The sequence below is a fragment of the Spinacia oleracea genome, chromosome 3 (genome assembly GCF_020520425.1).
Source record: "Spinacia oleracea cultivar Varoflay chromosome 3, BTI_SOV_V1, whole genome shotgun sequence".
Lineage (NCBI taxonomy): Eukaryota > Viridiplantae > Streptophyta > Magnoliopsida > Caryophyllales > Amaranthaceae > Spinacia > Spinacia oleracea.
The window spans coordinates 154,375,958-154,390,890 of NC_079489.1; the positions used below are offsets into that span (position 1 = coordinate 154,375,958).

Genomic DNA, 14,933 nt, shown 5'->3' on the forward strand with positions numbered 1-14,933 from the left:
ATATTTCACACGTTTTTTTTTTGAAACTTTTTCTATTATTATCGTTTATTTGAAATTTTTGGAAAAACTAATAATTTATTTATAAATAGTTAAAAAGTAATTTAAAAAAGGAAAAATACTAAGGATTCACCAGGAGATGACCCGTGTCATTCATGGTGTCTTTTTTAGTATATAGCAATAGATAGATAGGAATAATAATATTTTAATACTCCCTATGTTCTTTACTAGATTTTAGCCCGTGCGATGCACGGTTTCTATTAAATTGTTACGTTAAAATAAAACTCCTATATCTATCAACTGCTATATTTTATATATTAGATAATACTGATCTTTATATTTTGGATTGAATTTCATTTTAGACAACGAGCCCAGTTAAAAATTTAGAGCAACTGTTTTGCTGAATATTCCCAACAAAGAACCCAACTTGGTGATTCTACTAAGCCTTTTGCTATAGTTGTTACGTCTACCATGGTAAAAGAATTTTTAGGTAAGTATTGGTATCACACATTATTTCTGAAAAATTGTTTTACGAACTATTTATATTTTTAATTTTATTTTATACAGGTAAAATTAATCTAACCACTTCACCATCAACCAAGATATATATAAATCTTGATGTTCCGGAGATTCGTAAATTGAAAGACGTATGGAGGTATAGTGTCGGTTTGCGGTTTAGCTTTTTTAAATTTTACGGCGTTACTTTTCTTAAATCGTAATAATTCTTCATATGATCTAGCTTGATCTTTTTGAATTTATTTTCCATTAGTTTTTGTTTTGTTATAGTTGTGTTCATATTTGCTACTTTGATGTACCAATATCAACTTCCGCATTACTTCTGATCAGCTCTTTGTATTAGTTTGAGGTGGAATCGAAGCACTGCCTTTTTTATTTTCTTATGGTATATAAATAGTTCGTAAAACAATTTTTCAGAAATAATGTGTACCAATACTTACCTAAAAATTCTTTTACCATGGTAGACGTAACAACTATAGCAAAAGGCTTAGTAGAATCACCAAGTTGGGTTTTTTGTTGGAAATATTCAGTAAAACAGTTGCTCCAAATTTTTAATTGGGCTCGTTGTCCCCTGCAATAATTTAGATAAGAAAACTAAATAAATAATAACATCATAAATAATATATTTAATTAACTCTACAGAAGAAGTAAAAAAATATGTACCATTGGTCTTCTATTTCGATAGAATCTCCAACTTCATTCACAACCATACCAACGACATTTAAAAAGAGAAAAAAAACAACAAAGGAAAAAAAGACAAAGTATTTAGCAAAATTGTATCACAATAACTCAAATAAACTTTAGTACGGAATAAATAACAAAATCATACATACCAGGAAGTGAGTAGTTTTTAACAAACTTATTCAAGTGTTGTAATTGTACACAATCAAATCGATGCATTGGAATCTTATCTATATTCCCAACGGCCCTAACAACGGTATTTTGAAAAAATTGTATCATTATCTTGTTGTCGCCAACAATACGGTATTGTTCCTTATTATGTTGGACCGAAAAATATCTGATTGTGTAGATTTTTCCCTCAGTTAATTTTAGACGAAAGTGCTGGACAAAATTGGATTTAATAGAGGCATGCACATAATCACCCTGCAGTTAAATTATAACAGTTAATTTAAAAAGTGTATTGTAAAATCATAAAGTAAATATTAGAAGAATTATATACCTCTTCGTCGATGTGGACCATATCCAAACTAATTAAACTATTTTGTTTGCGGAAGTTCACCACATCAATCAAGCGCGAAACACGAACTTTAATTTTCCAGTCGTTCCTACTGGAATTTAAATCATGGATCAAAGAAGTAGCCATTGATAACCAAACTTAAAAGTGAAAGATGTGCTTGTGTATGAGTTATGAATTGAACAATACGACCAATTTATAGGATTTCATCAATTATAAATTCGAATATGATTAGAACTTCCAATTTATATCTTAAAGAATTGTAGTGTATTAGTATACGTTTATCTACGTTTATCTTAAACGTTTAGGTTATATCTAGTGTATTAGGACTTTTTGTTTTTTGGATTTATGTCGTCAAGTCATGTATTACGTATCCTGATCAAAAGCAAACATTTTGAAGTGTAAATAAAAAAGTTGGCAAAAATCAAAAGCAATTTCGGAGAAACCTCTGATAGTATCAGAAGGTTCACATTAGGTAGAGTGTTTTATTTGTATGACAACTCTTCCCATCAAATACGTTTAAACGTTTTTTTCCTTTAAATTAAACTTAGATATATATCCACGTGGCATCTACTTAATTACATACGTGACACTTGAATTTTTTAATTCAAAAATAAATTAGAAATCTTCTTTTTCATTGGCCGAGAGCATTACTAATTCTACGTGGTGCTCTAATATCTCAGCAAAAGTGCCTCCTTTATATATGTATATTAGATTAGATTAGATTAGTATCTTTTGAAATCTTATCACTATTATAATCTTCTCGTTTCTTTTCAATACGTATTTCAAAACATATTCATGTGGGATATTATTTTGTTTATTTCAATGTGTAGTTTCACAATATCAAATTTTTATATTTCTTTAACGTTCGTATTTGAAGATATTTATGTTTAGATATTGAGTTGAAACAGACTAAAAAGTTAAAAAGGGATTAATATTTATGAACGAAAGAGTACGTCAATATTAAGTTATTCTGCATTTAGGTAAATACTACCAACAAAAACAACCATGGCAAAATCCAAGTCACAAGGGCGTCAATTGGGCAAGCAAAGGCGGATACAAGAAGGCAAAGAGATTGAATTACTCAAAAAATGGCTTGAATTTGGTAAACCCGCATCGGGTTCGAACCCGTTATCGCTACCACCACTGCCCCGCGATTCTCCGGTGGGAAAATTGGGTGTTGACACCTTCTCAAGGTATTGCGGGGTTGAATTGTTCAAGCAAATTCCATTGTCGAAGAAAACTAAAGATGGGTTAAGGGATTCCAATTTTACTCATATGACTGATGTTCAGAGAGCTTCTTTGCCGCATTCGCTTTGTGGCCGTGATATTCTTGGTGCTGCTCAAACTGGGTCTGGAAAAACTTTGGCTTTTATTATTCCTGTAAGTTTTTTTTCACTTACTTTTTTTTCTGGGTTTGAACTTTTGATTAATTTCACTTATATTACCACCTATTTCATATGAACAAACTAGTGTTAGAGGTGTATACATAAGTTTGTTTGCAATAGTCTGTTATTTTGATGGAACTGTAATCTATGCTAGTTTTATCTTGGGTGTTATGCATAAGTTTGTTTGCAATAGTCTGTTATTTTGATGGAACTGTAATCTATGCTAGTTTTATCTTGGGTGTTATGCATAAGTTTGTTTGCAATAGTCTGTTATTTTGATGGAACTGTAATCTATGCTAGTTATATTTGGGGTGTTATGCATAAGTTTGTTTGCAATAGTCTGTTATTTTGACGGAACTGTAATCTATGCTAGTTTTATTTTGGGTGTTATGCATAAGTTTGTTTGCAGTAGTCTGTTATTTTGATGGAACTGTAATCTATGCGAATTATATTTTGGGTGTTATTGCGATGCAAATCAAAGGTAATTCATGAGTTTCTTGTGTTGTTTTTACTTTGGAGGGAGTATTTGTTTGGTTCATAAACTACTTTTTTTGGGAATGGTAATTTGATGGATTTATGTTAACTTAGGTGGGATTTTTTAGGGGAAATATTATGTCAATTTATTTTTTTAAATTTGTCATTGGTATGATTGTTTTGTTGAACCTGGAAACTGTAGTAACTTGGTAATCTTGAATGCATCTATTTCTGTATTTACTTTGAGTTTTGTTGTCAACTACCGGGTCAGTTTGTGGATTTTGGGTTGTAAAATGTGAAAAAATAATCACGCGTTTATGGAAGATGAACAAGCTGCCCAAAAATTGGAAATCATAAATTTTGAGTAGTTGCATATGGTTATTTGTGATTAGGCTTTTCCACTAGTACGGAAAAGGGTTTAAGCGACGCTTAGTAAGACCTATTCTGGCGCTAAAGAGGGTCGTACATTGACAAAAGTGGGTTGGCTTTGCCTATGCCGCTACTCACTCTCACGTGCCCATAAACAGTAACACAATTCCAATAGAATTATCATTAAAATTGAGAAAAATGCATTATAAACCAGGGTAGACTGTGCAAGTGTTACCACCCCCAAAATAATCTAGTACACTTACATTAGCTCAGGTGGTATATTGTAGACAAACTAAATCATATCGAAATACAAGAAGTTCCATATCTGAAGTCTTTGATAATTCCATGTCTTTAGCTGCCGAAGTCAATAAGTCATCCTGTTGATTATGATTCTAATCCTCCTTGTAGCTCATCACTCAAAGTTTGAATTTTTTAATCTCTTCTAAAATCTTCCCTTTTTCCAGTTATGGTGGTGCTGCCATCGGTAATTCCTTATTCTTGCGCTTATCCTTATCCTTGCAAATATAAGAGGCATAGGAATGGGAACTTCAATAAACCTGCATAGTCATTAACACCAGGTAAACAGCAAAAAAGCGGACCTTTCAAGGCAAAAGGAAAACAAGAAATACATAATTTAAATTGCAATCATGTGCAACACACGTAAGGAAGATTCAAGATGAAAGAAATTGATTGAATATCACTATGATTTTTGCTCACATTGTATATTTTCCACTATTAGGTCATTGTTTAGCGCAATGGCATTCCACTGATACAGGGATAAGTAGCTAATTGAATGATAGAAGAGCCTATATCTTCATCTTCCTTTAATAACTAGCTCTGTTTCTGCAATCATATCAGTTGATACGGAGCTTTGATGTTAAAATAAAATGAATTATTCTATATTTTATCATGAGTTCCATAAATAAATGAAAGCGGCAAAAAAAAGGGCCTAAATAAGTTTATGAACTATGCGATTCAATCCATCTAAGTTACTGCAGAGATCATCAAACACCACTAGCTAACAGTTTGAACTTTGGGGTATAGATATTATGTAGTAATTTTCACACTGAGTAATCAGAGACGAGAATAGCAGCATAAGACAACAAGCTAAGAAACCAAGATCATATTGAAAGTGATGGAACAAACACATACATCCCAAATGTGCAGTTAGAATGAGTGACTCTAATACCAGTACCAGTATAATTTGAACTATAATCAGCAGCACCAGAACAGTTATACACCTAAACTCTAACCACGAACAAAGTTTTTTTTTGGTAGATAAGGAGTTGTTGTGATCGATCTAGAGATAACAGGTTTTGTGGAATGAAAACTCAATTGAGATTTTATTTTCATCTTGATGTTCGTAAACTCGATTGCACCCAATACTAATTTGTGCCACAAGGTATTTAACTAAGGTGAAAAACCAATGAATTGAGCAGTTATGCCATAAACACCTAAGTGCTTTGGCACACATTTTTTGAGCTTTCCTAGGTTGCAGACCCAACACATGTGAAATAAGAGGTATATTCCGAGAAAACATAAGAGAGAAACAAAACCAGAGCCAGAACAAAGGAAAGCTTCAGTTAAGATACTGAGCATTAATTTTGTCAAAATCCTAAAGGCAAAAAAAGGAGTACCTTGTAAGCAGTAAGGGTTGTGTTACTTTTAGCCACAACTGCCCCCTTGTTGACGCTTAAGCTTTATATGACATTTTTTTTTGTGATATTCTAGTTTGAAATGTCTTTATAAATACTACCTACATTTCATTCTATCTCATACTATTTCTACTTTTTAAATGTTAGGTTATTGTTAGGACATGATTTCATCAGTCATTTTTATTAAACTTTAAAAAAACATCACAAGCATTGTGCCACATGGATTGATTTTTTAAGTCGAGGTTTGTTGTTGATAGTGAAGTTTTTTAAGCTGAGGTTTGTTGTTGATGTAGAATTTTTTATGAGCTGTGGTTCGTTGTTGCATTTATACACTATGATTGTGTTTTCTTGTGGTTGAATTGCTCTTTTGAGCTTGTAGTTGTTTCAGATTAACTATAAAATGTTAATGATTTAACTTGAGCAATTATAAAACTGTGGCTGAAAGTATTAGGTCGATGAGATTGTCTTTCCAATTCAAAGTCAACTAGAAATACTGAAATAGTGTTTCAAAGGAACAAGGATCTTATGCATATGAACATCCCCCTGATCCAGTTGGTAGCATCTTGTCTTGTTAATTGGAGCAAGATAAATTGTGGGTATGTTAATAATGATATTAACTTGCTAGATGTGAAACACTTTGTTTATGTAAAGTCTGATTTACGACTCTGGCCATCAGCTCAGTATCCATTGATGTCTATTTTAGGTCATAGCTACCACATCTATTACTTCAACTGTCCGAATACCTGATTCTAGAGCGATGCTTAGATTTGATCCTTGAAATATACTGAGTAGAAAACCAAAGAATAACTTTCTTATTTGTGTTGGATTCCTGCTATAACTTTATAACTCTGATGCATTCAAAGAGTCTTTGTAACAAAGATTACTGTTTTGATTCTCTGCCAATGTTTGTGTGGTGGATTGGACTGTGGCTTTAAGTTCATTGTTGTTCTTGACAGGTTTTAGAGAAGCTATACACGGAAAAATGGGGTTCAGAATTTGGCGTGGGCTGCATCATCATCTCTCCTACGAGGGAATTAGCTAGTCAGATTTTTGTTGTTCTGAAGTTAGTTGGAAGGCACCATGGCTTTAGTGCCGGTCTTCTAATTGGTGGTCGTAAAGATGTTGATGAAGAGAAGGAACATGTGAATGATTTGAATATTTTGATCTGTACTCCTGGAAGGCTGCTTCAACACATGGATGAAACACCGAATTTTGAATGTTCTCAGCTTCAGGTCAACATGATCTTCACATCTTTACTGCTTCCTTTCATTTTAGTCGTAATTTTTTGTCTCTAGTTGTTTGATCCTCTTCATTAAGTGCTAAGAATCAGCTAATTCCCAAGTAATTAACTAACAAACTAACAGTTGTGATGACTGATGAGTTTATGAATTAATTGAGCAAAATAAGAAATAACCAAAGTTAGACATAGGACTTGTTTTTATTAATCAATCAACTTATAGCCATTCACTTTCGAAAACAAAACAAAATAGTCCCTTACAAGCATTCTCTTCCCTCTTATTATACCTTTGTCTCGAATTAACTTCCTTGAGATTACCACTTACATTTATATGAATATCCTAGGAGATACAATTAGCTACAAAAGCAATAGTTGGTATTCGTAAGTAAAGATTCCATATCGTTTCAATGTATGCTAATAAAATCCAGCAAGTATTATTTTCCCTTTTCTAGATAATGTTGTTTAAAGGGTTATCTAATAGGGGCCTTGTTCCTAAATTATCATTTTTGCTATCTGTAACTTTTGGATGGGGTACTCTTCAATTTTTTATGTCTTTTAGTTCATTGAGTTATTCAATGTAACACCACAATGATGCTTCTTGCCCAAACCCTTTCTTAACACGTAGCAAAACCAAATGGTTATGACCAGAATCTAATTGTAGTGCTATTCTGACTAAGCGTGGTTATTGGACAGGGTAGTCTAATGGGTAGCAGGGTCGGACCAATTTTAAAAGGGTCTTGACCCTTTAACTCTTAACGGACAGGGCTCTTATAGGGGCTTACTATAAAGAGCCTCTTATAGGGTTTCTGTTAAAGCCCAATAATTTTTGCTAAAAAAAATAAGGGCCAATATGAGTACCAGACAATGTTTATCTCTCCTTATTCCTTCCATCTTCATCTCTTTGGACTTCGATATTTCTCTCTCTTCTGTTAAAACAGTAAAACTTCATCAACAATGGCAGCAGTTCAATGTAAAATACATAAAAGATAACATGAGCAACAGTAATGAGAATCTCCTCAACAGAGGATCGATATGCTAAGCAATGGTGAGATTCAGCAGCTTTAGTGCCATTCTGATCCAGATTTGTCGTCAGCTTCCCACTTTGACCAATGTTTTTATGTTGATTTTTTACCCAATTGCAATCAAATTCAGAATTAAATGACAAAATCCTAGTTTTCTTACCTTAAATTACAATCAGCTTCCTCTCTCTCAAAGTTTTCAACTTCTTTTTTGTCCCCACTGTGTATAACTTCTTTTCCGTTCCCGAATGCGTATAAATTTCTTTTCCAATTTATTGGATTGCGTGCTTTAACATAATTTTATCATTGAAATTAATATAATCGTATGTAATTTGTGAAATTTTATCTTATACAGTAAGTCATTGTATATTACTTATCCCCCAAATTAAAGCCTGTTAATGGCCCGCCTTAATTATGATCTTGACCCTGACCCGCCCCTGAGTCTCTTGGCCCTGACCCAATCCGTTAATATATTAAGTGACCCTCTGTTGACCGCCCACCCAATAACCAGGCCTAATTCTGACCAAATGGCTCGTAGACAACTTACATATTCCATAGTACTTGCAACTGTGCGTATAGACAATTACTGTTTCTTTATGTGTTTACCGCATAGAGTCTAAACTGATCTTGACCCTTGCTCTTCTTCAATGGGATATTTTCAATCATATAAGTGATTTTAGTAGCCTAGTAGGAATTCTATTTCAAAATTTTGGGTTCTTAATTAGTGAAATGCGGAAGGAGAAGAGCTATTCATAGTAAATGAAGTTGTGTTGAACTGTTTACCAACTTTTCTTTTGCTAAATTGTTCTTGATCCGTCTTTACCTTGATGCATGCTCCTCTTGCATCTGAGTGGATGCTCTTGAATTTTCTAATGTAAACCTAACTTTTAAGTAGTGCTTCATCCTTTAATTGTTTATATAGCTCATTGCATTACTCTGTATCTATCAAGATTTGTCCTTACATGTTGGATATTTGAGGGTTTTAATTTTTCCCCAGGAACAGATGTTAGTTCTTGATGAGGCAGACAAAATTCTTGATTTAGGGTTTAAAAAAGATGTGAATGCAATCGTATCACAACTTCCAAAGAAAAGACAAACCTTGCTCTTTTCTGCGACACAAAAAAAATCATCAGTTCAGGACCTAGCAAGGCTCAGCTTAAGAGACCCTGAATATCTTAGTGTCCATGCGGAAGCCATTACTGCTACTCCCAGTGGCTTGCAGCAGACTGCTATTGTAGTCCCTCTACATCAGAAGTTAGACCTTTTATGGAGCTTTATAAAGTCACATTTGAATTCCAAGATTTTAGTGTTCCTAACCAGTTGCAAACAGGTAGTTTTTCTGAACTTCTGATTCAAGATTTTCGCGTTCTTTGTTTTTTCTTGGGCATGTATAGTTCTACTCTTATTTTTTAGACAATGGTTTTTTTTACTCGGATTTTGATATTATATTTATATTTCCCTTGTATGCCACGCCACTGCCACATTACTTTGGTTGAACTCCCTAATGAGTAATGGTCCTTTTACTTTTGTATGAAGGTAAAGTTTGTTTATGAGGCCTTCAAGAAACTGCGCCCAGGTATTCCGTTGAAGTGTTTACATGGAAAGATGAATCAGAAGAGAAGGTTGGGAACATATTCTAAGTTCAGTGAGAAACGTGTTGTGTTATTCTCAACCGATGTGAGTTCAAGAGGTCTTGATTTTGATAAATCAGTTGACTGGGTTGTTCAGGTGAGTCTTGATTTTGAGTAATTCAGTTATATATTGAGATTGGATTGGCCGCTCAACTAATTCTGTTTATTCCTTAGATGGATTGTCCATCAGATGTTGCAACTTACATACACAGAGTTGGCCGCACTGCGTGACACACTGCTGGTGGGAAAGCTATTTTATTTGTGGAGCCATCAGAAATAAAAATGCTTGAAAAATTAAAGGAGGAGAAAATTCCAATAATTGCAAAACCGGTAATCTTCTTTAGAGTGCTTGTTCTAGTCTCTTTGTAGACAAGGCCCTGTTCTGTTCGACTTATTTTGACTTATTTCAGACAAAATTAGCAAAAATAAGTTTTTTTTTCGGACCTTTTCAAACAAAAATAAGTTTATTTAAGACAAAAAAAAGTTTCTTTCAGATAAAATAAGTTCAGATAAGTTCAGTCAAAATAAGTCCAATAAAATGGAGCCTAACTGTTACTCAGATGTTCTGAGACATGCTACATAATAAGTTACTAATATGACATATCTATGCTTTCTCTTTATAGTTGCAGATAATAAACAAAGAGAAATTGCAGTCTGTTTCTCCTCTGCTAGCGTCTATACTAGTGAAGTATCCTGATATGCAACAATTGGCTCAAAGAGCCTTCATAACATATCTAAAGGCTGTGTGTAAAGAAAAAGATAAAGAAGTTTTTGATGTGATGAAACTTGGGATTGATGAATTCTCGGCATCAATAGGTTTACCACTGACGCCAAAAGTTCGTTTCTTAAATCAGAAAATCGCAGGCAAAAGTTCGTCAAAACTAAGTCAAACTGTGGAAATAGACAATTCTGCTGCTGAAAATTTGTTGGAAACTCCAAAGGCAGAGAGTAGTGAATCTGATGAAGATGAATCAGATAATGATCTTTTAGGAAAAGAGATTTCGTCAGCAATAACTGAAATCGATACTGTTGTGTATGATTCATCTACTTGTTATGTGTTAAACTTGTTTTTTAAGATGTATGATTTCGTCTTGCTCAGATTTTCTGGTTCTTTGTTCACATAGGCCGGGTACCAGGGTTTTGAAGAAAAAGAAGCTGAAAATTAACATCCACAGGCCCGTAGGCACAAGGGTTCTCTTTGATGAAGAGGGTAACACTCTTCCACCCCTTGCAAGTATAGCAGATACAAATGGGACAAATGATTCATCTGCAATTGATGTCGATAAAGGTATGTGGCACACTACTGGGAATATCGATATGAAAACATTAATTGTTTTTGCCTTTTACTCCCTCCGTTTCTTTTTGTTCTTTACGTTTTCCTTTAATATTATTACAATATCACATAAATGCTTTAGTATTCTATCAAAATTTGTGTTCAATGATTATTTTAATATTTAATGTCTCACACTTTTCCATTAGGACATTAATTTTTTCTCATTTTCCCAATATCAGAATCTTGATAAAAGTGAAAACATTATAAATAAACGTAATTTGCCTTGTTTAAATAAATAAAATAGAGCAATCTCAATGCACATTAATTAGTCGTTAATAAACGTGTAAAAAGCCAAACGTAAAGAACAAAAGGAAACAGAGAGAGTAGTTTATTGCCTAATCCAACTTTTCTGTTCCATTTGTCAAACCCAATTTGCGTTTGATTTGGTATCATTTCCGTTTTTTGGTTTTTAAGTTTTACACAAACTGAAATGTGATTTATGTTTTGGTTTTCTAACATAACTGCAATACCCCTGCCCTCCCAGGCTCTCAAGAGCACATAGAACCAAAAACCGTTTTGAAAATTGCATCAACGTAACTTATTTTGACTGAACTTATATTATCTGAACTTAACTGAACTTATCTGAACTTATTTTATCCGAAAAAAACTTACTTTGTCTAAAATAAACTTATTTATGTGTGAAAATGTCTGAAAAAAACTTATTTTTGTTGATTAACTGAACTTATAAGAACTTAACTGAACTTATTTTTCCCGAAATAAGTCCAAATAAGTCTAACAGAGCCTTAAGTACTACGTACAAAACAATTCAACAAATAATCCTCCTCTCTCGACTTCATTGATTTACACTTGCTTGGACCCTTTTTGTTTTATTGGCATGTGATTGCTTCTGCTTCCATGAGATTTTTTTCCCTTCATAACTCGTAATTCTTTTTTGAGATTATTTTGGAGGAGAGAGAAATAACATGAGGGAAAGAAAAAGAGAGATTTTAGGATGTAAAAATTAAAGCACTAACCTTTAGTTCTTACTTGATATTAATTCTCTACCCAATTTGAACCCGGGAACAATGTAATCAAAATTTAAGAATAAAGGGAAAAGAAAAAAGGGAAAAGGAAGGGGTTGATAAACAGATTGCGTTGTTTTTCCTTGTCATCCGCTTTATAAAATTGTTTTCTTTTATATCATTGTTTTTCCTGCCTTTTGCTTATAGATCTTCTTTAAGTTAATGCCAGGTTAATAGATGGTTTATGATCAAAATGTTTAATTATTCTACTTTGTATGTGCTTAAGTTGGTTTTTACAGCTCTTATACCTTTGTTCACTCCATTTACATGATTGTTTTTTGTACAACTATTCTGTATAATTTAACGAAAATATTATTTCTTCTTCTTGGGTCTATTAGAAGCTTAGAACAGTACCTGTGCTGGCTGTCCTTTACTGATCTGGGTGATTGTCATTTTGTTGGTAGTAGTGCATAATTCATCATTAATCTTATTGGTTTATTCCGTTGCTACAAAATTATGCATTGTATTTGTTAGACACGGATTTTGAATCTCAAACTTGAGATGGATTACTCCCTATTTTTGGATTCCATTTTGAGACGGAATTGGAGTAACTAGAGACAAAATTACTATTTTGTATTAATAGTTTTTTTGAACTTGCATTACAGTGCAAGAACGGTATAAGAAGATGAGGGAAGTGTTAAAGCAGGAGGATAAAGTGGACAAAATCCATGCTCGTGAGCTCCGCAAAGAGAAAAGACTGAAGCAGAAAATGAAGTTGAAGAGGGAGAGGACGGAAGAGGATGTGTCTGAATCAGATCATGAAAAAGCCAACAAAAAGTCGAAATTATATTTCGATAGCGAGAATGACATGGACATGGGCACAAAAGATAGGAAAAAGGTGGATATCAACACTAATAAAATCTCTTTGGCAGAGCAAGAGGATCTGGCTCTCAAGTTGCTCGGTTCAATCAACTCTTAACATTTGTTTGAGAGGTATTAGACCCTGTTCTTTTTGGCTTAACTGCAGTTTCAGGACTTATTTTGCAGTTCAGTTCAGTTCAACAGACCCTTATAAATACACAAGCAAACTTCTGTTTCCAAAAGATGCCTACACAGCTTAATTCATCTCACTTGTTCCCGACTCCCGCAAATGGCTTGCCGGTGCATCCAGATTATGTGAATGCTTGGTAGTCACAGTTGGTTATGATTTCTCAAGTCCAAGTAAATTCCAAAAAGTCCCAACAGTTTTGAAGAGTTTTAAGAGATGGTTTGTTTTAGCACTCCTATGAGATTTTGGTAGATTATAGTGTACATGCAATTTTGCTCTATTATATTATACCTATCTTATTATCTTGGCATGGCTGATGATATTTGAATGAAATTTTCTTTACATTAATGAATGAGAATTTGGTGGGAGCTTCAATATGCAAAAACAATTAGCTTTGATGATAATTACTTTGTTATTATTATGGTAATGACCTTTTTGCTTAAAACTGGTGCTGTATTATTGTTTGCTTTATGCTCATTGCTTGTAAGGTGCAGTCTGTTCTTTTTTGAAAAGACTAGCTTTTGAGTCCGTTCAAAGAACGGGCGGTTGTATAATGGTTATTTAGTCTATCTTTTTAAATTCTAATTTTATTGAGCTTTTGATTTTAGAGAGAATATATGATAAATAGAGGTAATTTCGAAAGTTGGAAGAATACATAAATTAAATAGTGTATTAATATTGAGTGTCAATTGGGAAGATGGAGTGTAAAATGTTGAATGAATAGATTGGTGAATTGATGCTATATGAGGAAGATGGAGTGCAAGAGGCGATTGGAGTCTGTAATTTATCAAACAACAAAGAAAAAATAAAATTAAATACCAAATTGATGGAGGAAAGAATGGATGACACGTGTCATCTAATCAAATGGGCTGACACATGTCATCTAATCAAATGTGGTTTCTCTTTTTAAATACTAGGTATAGACTAGGTATAGACTAGGTATAGATTATAAGGATTTAGAAGAGTATCATGATACTCCACAATCCCATGTACAGTCTTGGAATATCTATATCTATCTATACTAATATTTTAAAACATGATGATTTCATACCATGACGCTACATGCCATCACCCCTTGTAGTTCTACAAAGTATTTTTTATTTTCTTTAGTTTTTAAAACCATCATACCTTTTCGTCTCCCAGCGTGTTTCATTTTAATTAAGCCACCATGTTTTTCCATTCACCGAATCACTTCCATTAGTTTCACATTCCAATTTCAGTTGAACAATCTATATAATTAAAGCAAAGTGTTGATGAATGAGATGTGAGCAAACTCCCAATACTCCTCTCTTAGCTATGCCACGTCATACTCATTCAAAAGGAAAGGAATCAATGCACATATTTAATCACGCGCCAATCAAGCAAGGGAAAAAAAAAAGAGGAGAAACTATATTTTTTTTTTTTGATGTTAGCACCCGGTTCACCCTTAGGGGCTAATCCGGATTCGGGGCGAGTTCTGGGTGGATAGGTTCCAGTCGAGTTCTCCCTACCAAGTTCAGCCCCAATCACCACTGAACCAACAGACAATTGGTGGAGAAACTATATATCTTAAATATTTGCAACCTAACTTAATTAAAGTTAAAGTATCCTAAATCACAAATTAGAAGGTACACCCGGTTGCATGAAGAGCAAGTGAGCAACATGCAACCAGGTCGGTTTGTAACTTTTAACCCTCATGAAGCACACATTTTTACGATTAAAAGCACATTTTACAATTTCAACGCATATATGTTTTTTTTCAAATACTATAATACAAAGTACCTTCTTCCAATTAAGAAAAAACCTAAATCTAAGAGGTGAGCAAGCAACAACAATTTACACATCCTCTCAAATCCTTTGGGCTCAAATTTGAGAACCCCAACTTATTCGATCAAGTGTATATTTTTTAATTTCTTTAATGGTTAATGCATAACTTTGATAATATATTCTTTTTATTTAACAATATGTTCTTTTAAGCTTATGTGATTTTACTCTGTAAAAATGTATTTTCAACTATAAAAATGTGATTTTTGAGGGGTTAAAAATATAAAATAACCCGGTTGCAGGTAGATCTACCTACAACCTGGTGTACCTTCTACCAATTGAGCTCCCGTATAAAGGTTTGAGAAG

The 14,933-nt window shown here is 33.4% G+C and overlaps 1 long non-coding RNA gene and 1 pseudogene across 1 annotated transcript; one reads left to right on the forward strand and one right to left on the reverse strand.

The window, feature by feature from the left end:
* The first annotated feature begins 2,696 nt into the window (after nt 1-2,696).
* On the forward strand, nt 2,697-13,212 carry LOC110778448 (DEAD-box ATP-dependent RNA helicase 32-like; annotated as a pseudogene).
* LOC130470582 (uncharacterized) lies at nt 4,042-5,644 on the reverse strand. The gene is made up of 3 exons (XR_008931281.1): nt 5,577-5,644; nt 4,657-4,782; nt 4,042-4,496 (listed from the first exon to the last, which is right to left on the reverse strand). It is a non-coding gene; the product is annotated as an uncharacterized lncRNA (long non-coding RNA).
* Nucleotides 13,213-14,933: the final 1,721 nt, after the last annotated feature.